General features: G+C 44.8%; 1 protein-coding gene across 3 annotated transcripts in view; it reads left to right on the top strand.

Moving 5' to 3' along the window:
• The window catches only part of BAHCC1 (BAH domain and coiled-coil containing 1), a 178,717-nt gene that overhangs the window by 85,950 nt on the left and 80,639 nt on the right, over positions 1–12,128 (top strand). The window lies entirely within an intron of this gene.

Here is a 12,128-nt window from a genome sequence, read left to right as displayed (position 1 = left end):
AGTCCTATGCCACCTTGAGCCTATGATTCAACTAATCATGGAGTTTCAGGACTGCTGATTCCATTGACTGGCCAATTGGCTTCTTCCCGGCTCTCAGGTCTTCTTAATTTGCCAGGTCTCAGATCAGCTTGAGGGTTTATCCAACTGCCTCCATCACCAGTCAATAAGTACCTTAATTAGGATTATCTAAACATTACTTGTCACCTTCTTGGAAGGATCAGGGTTTCTTTCTGAGACTCCCAAGTGAGAGAAGTCCCTAGGAATGGGGTGAGTAGGGTTGAGATTGGGAAAGATGTCACTGATGAGAGCATAAGTTATCCCTTCCTTACCTTCTCCTCTCCCCATTTGGTACTAAGCCCACGTGAAAGGAAGGACTGGCAGAAGCAGAAGAAAGATGTGTCTGGAGATTTCAAGGGACAAAAAAGGGAAATTGGATTGGGTTCAATTCAGCCAACATTTAGTAAGCCTTTACTTTGATCCAGGCACTATGGGGTTAGCCACCCACTAATAATAATAATAATAATAATAACAACTAATTTTCTATAATAGCTTCAAACTCACGACCAGGTAGAATATAATGCTTGAGGGCAGGGCCCATTTTTCCTTTTGTCTTTGTTCCCCCTAGTTCTGAGCACAATGCCTTGTTGTTAAATGAAGATATTTTTATATGTTAACTGATTGAACCCTCACCCCAACTGTGTGAGGTGGTATTATTATTTTATACATAAGTATGAGAGGTTTGGTGATTTGTTCATTGTCATACAACTAGTAAAAGTCACAAATGATTCAAACCCAGGTCTCCCTTAATGACAAATCCTGCACTTTTGTATTGTTCCACAGCTTCTTAAAAAAAAGAAAAAAGAAAAAAAAGTAATTCCCTTCCTTAATTGAGTTCCAACTCCCTCCACGCTTCTATAAAGTGAGTGTTCCCTTTGTGACAAAGAAAAAGTCAATTTAAAATGAACAGATGGAGTGACTCCATCTAATAGTGTATGTGGTACTCCCTACCCACAGTCCCTACCTCTCAATCCACACACACTCTTCACAGACTAATTTCTCAAGACTATGATAAGTATAATGTGTTAGATTAAAAAAAAAAAACAACTCAACATTAGGGTTTCTCTAATGGAGTAAGCCTGATGGATATGGGCACCTGGGCCACTGAAGTTGGCTTTATCTTAATTCTTGAAGGCTTCCTCCCTCTAAACCTTGTCTCTTCGGGCTGGGATTCTAGGAACAACACACATTGGTGTCCAGCTACGGAAAACTCTTCTTTCACCTTAATTTCCAACAGAACTTTGGGCACGGGGACTTGAGAGCCTTGAATCTCACAAGACAGTAAGCTTTTGGTTAAAGTATGGGTTAAGGGGTGACTCTTTGTCTCCAAGAATTTTATGTACCTCAGATTCCTCGTTTGTAAAATAGAAATAATAACATCCACCTCCCAGGGTTGTTGTGAGGATAAAATGAGATATTTGTAAAGCTCTTTGCAAACCTTAAAGCGCTCTATAAATAATATTATCGTTATTATCTACTTATCAAAGTTTACTTTTTTCAAAGGGCTTTCACGTGTCTAAGTTCACTTGCCATCCCTACAAGCTTGTGATTGTTGGAAAGCCAATTTCCCTATCTCTGACAATTGCTCGCAATTTATGTAACCAGCCCTCTTCAGCTTTCTAGGTGTAATTCTCCAAACAACCCTACCTTTGCCAAATGTGGGTACAAGTATCATTTCTTTTCTTTTTAAAACAAATAAACAAAACCCTTACCTTCTGTCTTAGAATCAATACAAAGTCCTAAGGCGGAAGTTGGGTAAAAACTAGGCAGTTGGGTTAAGTGACTTGGCCAGTGTCACATAGGTAGGAAGTATAAGGTCAAATTTGAACCCAGCTCCTCCCAACTCCAGTATCCATTGTGCCATCTAACTGGCCCCCACAAGTACTATTATCTCCATTTTACAGATGATAAAAACCAAGCCTTTAAGCAGGTAAATGGACTGCCCAGTTACAAGTGGCTGAGCTTGAATTTGAACCAGGGCTTTCCAATTCCCAATTTAGGGCTCTTTCTCTTTCATAATGTTGCTTCTCAAATTGGAACTAATAATGCCCAGGTGCCTTCCTTACAACATGGCTCTGGCGAGGGTCATGAGATGCATATAAAGGTGCTTTGAGTAGCAATAGAGTGCTAATACTGAAGTCAAAAGACCTGGGTTCTAATCTGGCCTCATTCTTCCTAACTGTGTGACCCTGGGCAAGTCACTCAGCCCCCAGTTGCTTACCCTTGTCCTTCTGTCTTAGAGTATTTTTTTTAAGAATAATAAATGGCAGCAGCAATGTGTAAGGTATCATTATTTAGGGCAGACATTATCTTCATTTAGCTGATGAGGAAACTGATTGTCCAGAGAAGATAAATGGCTTCACCTAATCACCTAGTTGGCAGACCATTTCCCCATCACAGCCCAGGGATGTCCTCCATCACCTGCTTACCCTGGCAACTTTTTTTTTTTAAAGCCCTTACCTTCCGTCTTGGAGTCAATACTGTGTATTGGTTCCAAGGCAGAAGAGTGGTAAGGGCTAGGCAATGGGGGTCAAGTGACTTGCCCAGGGCCACACAGCCAGGAAGTGTCTGAGGTCAGACTTGAACCCCGGACCTCCTATCTCTAGGCCTGGCTCTCAATCCACTGAGCCACCCAGCTGCTCCCTGCCCTAGCAACTTTTAACTCTTTGCATCCCTCCCCACAGCAGGCAGAGTCTTCCCTTGGTTCCCTTCTGTGTTGCTAACCACAGTGAAAAGCAGAGATGGATGGTGCCAAGTGGAAAGAAGCCGGAAGCCAAGTTCCCGGCTCTGCTTGGCCCCGGGAAAGCTCTGTCTCTGACTCTGGCTCTGGTCCTGGATCTGATTCCTCCAGCTTTCAAGAAGAGCTAGGGAACGTCGCTGTTTGGCTTTTGGTGTGACTGACAGGATGGAAGATAGAGAAGGAGTTGGAGCCTGGAGAGTGTAGGCGCCCCTACCCGTCTCGCAGCTCTTCCAGGAGCCAGGCTGGGCACTGGGCCTCATATCCCACGCTTTCCTCTGGTGGAGGTAACAGTTAGGAGCTGGTGAGGCTCCGTTATTTCTAGCAGTTGTTGGGCCTTTCCTCCTGGCGGCTTGGGCTCTCCAAGGAGAGCCTCCTTAGGAGCCATGGGGTTTGTTGGGATTACACGGGAGTAATCGGGACAAACGAGCCAGGAGAGAGGGTTGCAGACATCATGAGGCTCTAGGTTGGGGGGAGAAGGGGAGAGTTTCACCTAGGACCCACAGACTGTATTTTCTCTTAACTTCTCACTAAAATTTAGCATTTTCTTGAATGACGCTTTTTAAAAAATATATAATTTTGAGAATGCTTTGCCAGATGGGGAAAGGGTATGCCATGATCAAATGAGATAACAAAAGAGATAGTGCTCTGCCAACCTTAAAATGCTAGCTGCTATGGTGACCACACACAAAAAAGTATTAAGGACTCTGTTGGAGGTAGAAGCCAGGATTTTGTTTCCTCTTTTAACCTGGCTATATCCTGTTAGAAAATCTTGAACCCCTGAAACTATATTACCTAGAATGCTTTTCCCTTTGTGTACATTTGCATCTTCATAATTGTTTTATAAGTTCTGTAGCTCCTCCCTTTCACTCTCTTCTCTCCCGATTGGGCTGGGTTTAGGTAGTTCTTTTACTTTAGTTATTATTAATAAATCTTTAAAAATATAATACTTAGTTATTGAATATTGCTTTTAATCTTTAGGGTCATCACTCTCTCTCAAATCTCCTCTTTTTTTTTTTCTTTTTAAAAAATCCTTACCGGGGGCAGCTGGGTAGCTCAGTGGATTGAGAACCAGGCCTAGAGACAGGAGGTCCTAGGTTCAAATCCGGCCTCAGCCACTTCCTAGCTGTGTGACCCTGGGCAAGTCACTTGACCCCCATTGCCTAGCCCTTACCACTCTTCTGCCTTGGAGCCAATACACAGTATTGACTCCAAGACAGAAGGTAAGGGTTTAAAAAAAAAATCCTTACCTTTTATTTTAGAATCCATACTGAGTATTGATTACAAGGCACAGAAGAGAGATAAGGGCTAGGCAATGAGGGTTAAGTGACTTGCCCAGGGTCACACAATTAGGAAGTATGTAAAATCAGATTTGAACTCAGGACCTCCCATCTCCAGGCCTGGCTTATCTTATGAGCTAACTAGCTGCCCCTTTCAGACCTTCTCTTATTACCTCTACCTACCCTATGGACTGGCTGCTTTGGTTACCTTTGAATTGCCAACTTAAAGGATATTCTGGGTTGAAACTAGGAACTGACCAGGCCAGGGAGGAAGGGAGTAGAGATATAATCTCCCTCCATTTCTTTCTTTCCTTGTACCCCTGATTGCCTTTGGCCTTTGTTTCTCCTGGGCTTTGGGTTTCCCCCTTTTGGATGACTTCTGGGAAACAGGCTGTAGAGAAGGGCCCCGAAGGACAGCTAGCACGCCAGGCCAAACTGTTTGGGGGCAGATGAAGGGGTAGAAAAGGGGATGTGCTGATAGGGAGATGCCTTTCGTCAAGTTCCAAATTCCTGTGGCGAGAGCATGAGTCAGAGCCTAACGTGTTTGCCAAGGCTCTGGGACACCCGGGCTGAGCCACCTTTCCTTTGGGTTTCAAGAGGGCTTTTTCAGGGAAGGATGAGGGAGGGCAAAAGGACTTCCTTGGAGCAACTTTGTGAGCTAACAGCCCTGCCATCGGACTCCCCGAGTGCCAGGATACCGAAGGAGAGATTTGTAGAACGCTCTCCTCGGGACACTGGGAGTCAGCGAGTACTCGTATTATTAGACCTATTTAATAGGAAGAGGAAAATGAGGCTCAGAGATTTGATGGGACTAGTGTTGCTGGGGTAATTACAGTCAAACCCAGGATTCGAACCCAGCTGTCTCTGTCTCTGTCTCACGAGCCCCTGCAATCCTGCTGCTTTTGAGCAGCCTCTTTTAACCAAGACGATGTCCCCTCTGCCACCCCAGAGAAAGACTTTTTCTGTCAGTTGGTAAACATTTATTTATTTAAACCCTTGCCTTCTGACTTGGGATAGACATAAAACATTGGCTCAAAGGCAGAAGAGCAGAAAGGGCTAAGCAGTTGGGGTGAAGTGACTGGCTTAAGGTCACCCAGCAAGGCCACATTTGAACCCCAATGCTCCCAATATCAAGGCAGGCTCTCTATCCACTGAGCCACTTAGCTGCCCCAGGAAGTATTTATTAAGCACCTATTGTGTGCCAGGCACTATGCTGAGTGCAGGGGATACAAGGAAAGGTAAAAGACAGTCTCTGCTCTCAAGTTCACCTTCTAATGGAGGAACATGCAAACAGCTATGTACATACAAGATTTTCTATATATAAATATATACACCAATATGTGTAATATATAAACATATACCTATATGTATACTGTGTGCAATATGTATCACATATTTACTGTATACACACAATATTTAGATATACGATATGAATAAAATTTAGATATATGTGAACATATATTTATGTATAGTATATTATATAAATAAAATATGTGCATGTATCTGTATGCACATGTGTATTCTATGTGCAGTTAGTCATCAAAAATGTGCTGTGTACATGCAAGATTTATGTATGATATATAAATTATCAATATTATGCATGTTGTGTACACCATACACATACAACTTCACATACAAGATTTTAAAATAATATATTCATATATGTATGCTATGTGAAGTAGGCATCATATATGTACTATAGACACACGAGTCTCTCTGCCCTTTGGAAACTTACAATCTATTGGGAAAGATAGCGTGCAAAAATATCTAAACTATATACAAGCTAAATAGGAAATGATCAACAGAGGAGAGGCATCAGAATTAAGAGGACTAAGGGAAAGTTTCCTGCAGAAGGTTGGACTTAAGTTGAGGCTAAAAGGAGGTCAGGGAGAGCAGCAGGGAGGAGGGAGAGTGTCCCAGGCATGGGAGACAACCAGAGAAAATTCTAAGACAGTACATCTCTCAAGCCTCTCTCCCCTTCCTCTCCTCCATTCCTTCCTCCCATTTCTTACGACTTCTTTTTGTCTGTATATCACCTAGATTCCCCCCTGTATCCTTCCCCTTCACCCCTGCCAGAGAGCCCCCATGATCAGTTTTTCTAACAGTCTGAAAAGTGCTTTGAAACCAGCCCTCCACTCCACCCCCCCACACCGGGCTCCCTGCCCACAGCCCTGCTAATGTCACATCCCCAGCCTCCCAGCCAACTGAACTGTCTCTCCATCTTGAGCCAGAGGCCCGGTCTCAGAGGCCTAGGGTTGGACTCCCACGTGTGGGAGAGCATAAGGTGTTGGGTTCTCAGGACTGAACGCTTGAGAAAAAAAAATTCCTCCATCCAGGCCCGACTTTTGGACTTTTGGTGATTCCCACCAAGATTCAAGTCCTTCTGTTCGCCTCCGGGTGGAAAAGGGGTGGGAAGGGACTGCCCAGAGAGGGATGAGGGGGTGGATCTGCCCCTGGGATTTAGGGCCCAGCCCCAGCTGATGAAGCAGGAAGCGTATGAATTTCTATCCCTGACACTCATCCCACAGGCATCCCCTTGCAGGAAGTTGCTAGGGAGCAGGGGCCAAGGCTTTCTCTTTATTCCCCACCTCCTCTTCTTCTTCTCCCCAATACATCGCCTGCCTCTGCAGAGCCGGAGGAAATGAGGAAGTGGATACTTCTTTTCTCCGTCCATCCTTCACCCACGACTGGAAACACATGTGGTCTGGGCACGCATACAGCGAGAGCCATCTCTGCCCTAAGGAATCCCTGGGATCTCCCAGCAAGATTGCTTGGGACGCCCCCAGCTCTTGGTCCCCACTTCCTCTGCTTTCTTCCCAGACCCCTTCATCTCCATGTCTCTCCCACGCAGCTCCTTTCCCCTTCACTCTCCAGCACATGTCCCAGACTCCTCCTTCCCCACACCCTGTCTGACACTCTCTCCCTGACAACCTCATGATATTCCCACATTCCCAGTCCAGCTCACACACATTTTCCCTTTGCTCCTCATTCACTCACACAGTCTCACAGTCAATACTAACCTCAGGGAGCTGGAATGTTTAACTGTCTCTTCCACATACACACATCTTCCAGTAGAAACCAATTTTTATTCCGTAACCAGTGTCAGTAAGAGGCCTCAGGGACTCAAGGGTGAAGCCACTGTCCCTCCTTTTCTACTCCTCGCCCCCCCACCTCTGCCCTGCACACATGGGATAGACATTAAATCTTTCCACCCCTTTCTCCTACACACACACCATCTCAAAGCATTTCTCAGGCCCTTGTTCTCACACTCTCTTGGCTTTCACATGTGGAGCCTATTCTCACAGCCTTACCTTCCACCCTTCCAAATATTTGTGCTTTCTTCCTATCCTTCGGAGGTTCTAGTGTTGAGTCACTCTACTGTCTGAAAAGCTCCTGAGGTCTCAGAGCTGGACCCAGATGAGACATCATAAATTCCCCACCCCCAGGCGATGGAATGACTTCCCTGACTCACCTTCATCTATGAGGCTGGATTAGAGAAGGTCAGCTTCTATTCCATGGGAAGGAGGCATCTCAGCATCCCCTTAACTATACTGGGCTGGGCTGGTGGCGTCTCTCTTCTCTTTAAAACCCCAGTCTCTCTGCCTCTATTTGACCAATGACTTTAGCATCCCTTCCAACTTTACCCAACACAGGCTCCAACCCACCCCTTCTCTCTGCTCCTCATCCTTCTTTCTGCAGCCTTCTGGCACATATGCCCATTGTCTGTGCCTTCCACCAGTTCCCAGCTTAATTCCTTGGTTCCTTTTGCTGGTTTGTTCATGCTTTAACATTGAATTGACAGAAGTCAACTGGATTAAGAATTCTAAGAAAACAATCAAGGGATCCATTGACTCGGTTGTTTTTAATAGGGCAGGGTTCCATAGGACAAGGGACCTGAGGGACATCTAGCCCACTTGTCCTCATTTTATAGTTTGGGAAATTGAGACTCAGAGCAGTTAAAAATGATTTATCCAAGCTTATACTAGCATGGAGCCAATATTCGGACATGGTCTTCTGACTCCAAATGGAATCCTCTGGTTTTTTTTTTTTTTAAGTGAGAGTGTCCTTAGTGCCAACAGAAAGTAAGGTCTACAGGTCTAGCCCTAAACTTAGACTGAGCTGCTGGATTTAAGGCACGATAGTGGATAAAGTACCAAGCTTAGAGTCAGGAGGACTCTTCTTCCCCAAGTTCAAATCTAGTTTTAGACACTAATTAGTGTGACTTTGAGCAAGTCACTTAACCCTGTTTGACTCAGTTTCCTCTTCTGCAAAATGAGCTGGAGAAAGAAATTGCCAACCACTCATTGGAGTGGTTTTGCCAAGAAAACACCAAATGGGATCAGAGTCGGGCATGACTGAAATAACAACCAAAAAGGGTAGTTTTGGGGTGGGGGGTTGATCACCCAAATAAGAAGATTCCAGGGTTCAAAGGGCTTTTAGAGGCTATTGATTCTAAACCCCTCAAGTAAGGAGAGGGGCAGGTCTGGGGGTGGGTGAGTGGAACAGAGATTGGATTTGTAATTTCAGTGGCATAGAGAATTCCCAGGCAAAGAAACTCTCTCCTCCATTGCAGGTTTCTCCTTTCTCTCTAGCTTCTAGTCTTCAGGAATCACTTAGAGTTATTAAGAAGTTAAGGGATTTGCCCAGGACTAGTTATAATCTGCAATATCATTTCCTTTTAGAAATTATCATGACACATCCAGTTTGTCAGGGACAGGACTTGAACTCAGGTCTTCCTGACTCTTGAGTCCAGCTCTCTATCCGGTAGGAGGTATATACATATCTCTCAAATCTTTCAATGACTTAGGAAGATGTCTACCCCAAGCATGTGAAGACTTTCTCTGGTGGAATGGGTGGATGAGAACAATTTGTTCCAATGGCCTTGGAAGCAGTTGAAGCACTGTGGAGCTCTTAGAGCTTGGTCAGACATCTAAGATACCAACGTTATCCATCACATCCCAGGCCATGGCCAGTCATCCTGACTTTTGTCTTGCCACTGGACTTAGATGACTCTGGAAGAGAGAAGCCGATAAAATTGTGCAGATCTGACTCACTTAAATCCAATTCATGCTGGAGCCAAGACATCACCCTGTGATATCATTGGTCCATGAAGGGCAAATAAAACACACGCGCATACACACACACACACACACACACACACACACAGACACACACAGACACACACAGACACACACAGACACAGAGGTTTGGAGAGATGGACTAGGGCCTCCAGTCAGAATTTAAGAAGATAGTTTGGGACCAGACCTTTGCAATCAATCACTTCAGGACTAGGGGATGGGGAAAATAGCAAGCCTGATGCTTCCAGTAGGGGTATAGAGGGGAGCAATGTCCTTCATCTCCATCACTAAAGGTTATATACTATATTCTCTTTTTTTTAGTTCTTACCTTCTAACTTAGAATCAATATTGTGTATTGGTTCCAAAGTAGAAGAGTAGGGTTATGGGTTTAAATGACTTATCTAGGGTCACATAGCTAGGAAGCATCTGAGGCCAGAATTGAACCCAAGACTTTCCAGGGTTTCAATTCACTGAACCACCTAGCTGCCCACCCCCATCCTCATGCTAGTATATTCTAAAGGAAAATGGTGACTTATATATTGCTGCCTCCAAGAAAGCTCTGACTCTAAAAATGATTAGAAAAAATAAAGTAAGAGAATCCCTACAAGTTGTAGTTAAGTCCAGTAATAGAGTGTGACATGCATGAAACATTGAAAAGATTGCTAAACAGATCAGTTGAATCACATGCTAGATATTCAATTAAGATCTTCTCTTCCCTCTCTGCTTTCCTTTTCCCTCTCTATCTTTTCCTTCTCTCTTTCTACTTCCCTTTCTCCCTCCTTCCTTCTCTCTTTTCCTCTTTCCCTCCTCCTTCCTCCTCTCTTTTCTTTTTTCCTTTTTCCTCTCTTTTACACACTTACACACACACACACACACACACACACACACACACACACACACATGACCCAAGAACTCTGTTAGCAGGACCCAGAATTAGACCTCAGAAAGGATGTGCCCCAACAGTCAACATTCCCCATGAATGAAGATTCTTCTCTACCCCCCACCTTAAGGAGACACGCTCCTCATAGCCTGTTTAGTCAGAGGTATCAGGTTTTCAGACTGGAACTGGCCCCAAGGGGCACTATCTCTTTTCTGCCAAAGTAATGAGGCCAAAGCTGCCAAGCCAATCAGTAGAGTCCAGTTGGTCTGGGAGGCATTCAGGCTTTTCGCATTTGCTCTTGGGAATGTGATACCTTCTCACTTGGAGACAGAAAGCTCCTGGCAGGCTTAGACACCCACTCCTGTCCCCCTCACTGGAAGGATAGTTCTAATCCCCATTAGGACCGTTGGCATTAAGAGCCCCCTCCCCATAATTCCCCTCTACCTGGATAGACTGTCCCCAGAAGCTCCTCCCTCCTGAGACTTGAGCGTTTAGGACTTGGCTGAGTGGTGTCAACTGAGATGATCAGGATAATGGCTTGGTGGCCTGATGCCAGCTACTCTGGGAGGAGGACAGTGGGTGTGAGGTGAGCCCGGGGGCTGTTGTTCACCGCCATGGCTCTGTGCTACACTAGAGAGGTCCTGAGCCCTAGGGAGCCACTAATGGTAATGCCTGCAGATACAAGACCATCCCTCATTCTTGCTCTTCTTTCCCAATATACATGTAGATTAGTTGGGTACCCAAGTGAGATCAAACTGTCAGAGTCCCCGAGTCCTTCTCTTGAGTGAGCACGTCACACGTGTGTGATTATGCTCATTGGGATGTGCCCACAGCTGCACATTGCTGGTATGGAGACTATTTTCAGCTGGACTGAAAAGATGCCCCACTGTGTTCCCCAGGGGAGGGAGCAGTTCCATACTGGTAGCAGTAGGCCTTTTGGCCAGTAGGGTGGTCTCTAAATATATGTGTCCATTTGCATATAATCTTTTCCTGACAGAAATTGGAAGGTAGCAGGTGTCAGGCAGTCAGTCAACAAATATTTATTAAGCATTTACTTTATGCCAGATAGGACAGCTAAGTGATAGAGTACCAGGCTTGGAGTCAGAAAGATTCATTTTCCTGAGTTTGGATCTGGCCTCAGATACTTTCTAGCTGTATGATCCTGGGCAAGTCACTTAACCCCCATTGCCTACCCCTTACTTGCTCTTCTGTTTCAGAAGTAATACTAAGACAGAAGGTAAGGATTTAAAAAAAGAAAATAGACTGACACCATTTTCCAGATGAAGTCTGAGTCCCATGCATCAGTCCGCACTGGGATGAGCTCCTTAGCCTGTGAATAAACTTGTGGGAGAATATGCACCATGCTGACTGATGCATGAGACTCAGACTTCATCTGGAAAATGGCATCAGTCTATTTTCTTTTTTTCAAATCCTTACCTTCCAAGTCTAAGGATCAATTTTAAGACAGAAGAATGACAGGGGCTTAGGCAGTGGGAGGTTAAGTGACTTGCCCAGGATCACACAACTATAATGTGTCTAAGGCCATATTTGTACCCAGGATCTCCCATCTCTAGGCCTGGCTCTCTATCCACAGAGTCATCTCACTGCCCCTAAATCATTCTTTTCCTTTCTTTTCCTTTCCTTCTTTCCCTTTCCCTTTCCTTCTTTCCCTTTCCCTTTCCCTTTCCCTTTCCTTCTTTCCCTTTCCCTTTCCCTTTCCCTTTCCCTTTCCCTTTCCCTTTCCCTTCTGGCAGTATTAATTCTGAGACAGAAGAGCAAGAAAGGGCTAGGCAATGGGGACCGTGGGACTTGCCCACGGTCACCCAGCTAGGAAGTGTCTGAAGCCAGGCTTGAACTTGGGACCTCCCACCTCTAGGCCTGGCTGTCTCTCTACTGAGCCACCTTGTTGCCCCTGAATATATACTTTTCTCCAGATAAATGAATGTAAACTCAATAAGAGCACAAACTATATCATTTTTTCTCTTTCTCCCATATTTACCATAGTGCTCTGCATATAAAAGGTTTTCAAGAAATGTTTCAATGAATGAATTCATATCTATATTTTGTGGAGGTGACCCCAAACAGTTACTGACTAT

Source organism: Monodelphis domestica, chromosome 2 (assembly GCF_027887165.1).
Source record: "Monodelphis domestica isolate mMonDom1 chromosome 2, mMonDom1.pri, whole genome shotgun sequence".
NCBI lineage: Eukaryota > Metazoa > Chordata > Mammalia > Didelphimorphia > Didelphidae > Monodelphis > Monodelphis domestica.
This window is presented reverse-complemented; position numbering and strand designations above follow the sequence as displayed.